The sequence below is a fragment of the Schistocerca gregaria genome, chromosome 11 (genome assembly GCF_023897955.1).
Source record: "Schistocerca gregaria isolate iqSchGreg1 chromosome 11, iqSchGreg1.2, whole genome shotgun sequence".
Lineage (NCBI taxonomy): Eukaryota > Metazoa > Arthropoda > Insecta > Orthoptera > Acrididae > Schistocerca > Schistocerca gregaria.
In genome coordinates, this window is record NC_064930.1 from 134,782,763 (window position 1) to 134,784,591 (window position 1,829).

Here is a 1,829-nt window from a genome sequence, read left to right on the forward strand (position 1 = left end):
TGAAGAAAACAAAAAAATACACTCTTATGTATACAATTTTTGTTTAGAATTATATAATGAAAAACAAAATATGTGGAAGAAACAATTTTTCTAATGGTTTAAATACCCTGATGTATCTAAGCCAAAACTGACTGTGAGAAGGAAAAAAACTGCACATTTTCACAGAACAGAGTTTTCTTACTTGCATTTGGTTTTAAAACAAAACCTATACATTGATGTCATAAAAAAATACACACATCAAAAATAGTTTTGCTTCACCTCAGTTCCAAGAGTTTCGGAACCTGAACCGAAAATTGGAATAGAGATCAACATAAACATTATTTCTGCCCTTTTTATTGATCATGAAAACCACACACTGCATGTTGTACCACCATACAGACATTCAGAGGTGGTGGTCCAGACTGCTGTACACTAGGTATCTCTAATACCCAGTAGCATGTCCTTTTGCATTATTGCATGCCTGTCTTCATCGTAGCATACTGTCCACAAGTTCATCAAGGCATTGTTGGTCCAGATTGTCCCTCTCCTCAACAGTGATTTAGCATGGATCCCTCAGAGTGGTTGGTGGGTCACGTCATCCATAAACAGCCCTTTTCAATCTATCCCAGGCACGTTTTATAGGGTTCGTGTCTGGGGAACACACTGGCCACTCTAGTCAAGTGATGTAATTATCCTGAAGGAAGTCGTTCACAAGACGTGCTTGATGGGAGCATGAATTGTCAGCCATGAAGATGAATGCCTAGCCAATATGCTGCCATTGTGATTGCATTATCGGTCGGAGGATGGCATTCACATATCGTACAGTTGTTATGGCACTGTCCATGACCACCAGCGGCATATATTGGCCCCACATAATGCTACCCTAGAACACTGGGGACCCTCCACCTTTATGGACTCACTGGATAGTGTGTCTGAGGCACTCAGCCTGACCGGGTTGCCTCCGAACACATCTCCGATGATTGTATGGTTGAAGTAATATGTGACGCTAATCAGTGAAGGGAATGTGGTGCCAATTGTGAGTGGTCCAATTGGCATGTTGTTGGGCCCATCTGTACCACACTGTATGGTGTTGTGGTTGCAAAGATGGACTTCGCCATGGATGTCGGGAGTGAGGTTGACCATCATGCAGCCTACTGCACACAGTTTGAGTCGTAACATGGCATTCTGTGGCTGCACGAAAAGCATTATTCAACATGGTGGCATTGCTGTCAGGGTTCCTCTGAGCCATAATCTATTTTGTGGTCATCCACTGCAGTAGTAGCCCTTGGGCGGTCTGAGCGAGGCATGTCATCAACAGTTCCTGTCTCTCTGCTTCTCTTCCATGTCCGAACAACATCGCTTTGGTTCACACCGAGATGCCTGGACACGTCCCTTGTTGAGAGCCCTTCCTGGCACAAAGTAACAATGCAGATGTGTTTGAACCATGGTATTGACCATCTAGGCATGGTTGAACTACAGACAACTTGAGCCGTGTACCTCCTTCCTGCTGGAATGACTGGAACTGATCAGCTGTCGGACACCTTCCGTCTAATAGGCGCTGCTCATGCATGGTTGTTTACATCTTTGGGCAGGTTTAGTGACATCTCTGAACAGTCAAAGGGACTGTGCCTGTGATACAATATCCACAGTCTACGTCTATCTTCAGGAGTTCTGAGAGCCGGGATGATGCAAAACTTTTTTTGATGTGTGTATATAGCCAAAAGCTATCTCAATGTTAGTAGAGTGTCATGTAACAATACAAATTAAAATGGTTGTGAATTTTTCAAGATATTTGCTAACAATTTTCCCCTTTATTCATTAAATATATATTTATGTATTACATCAATTTA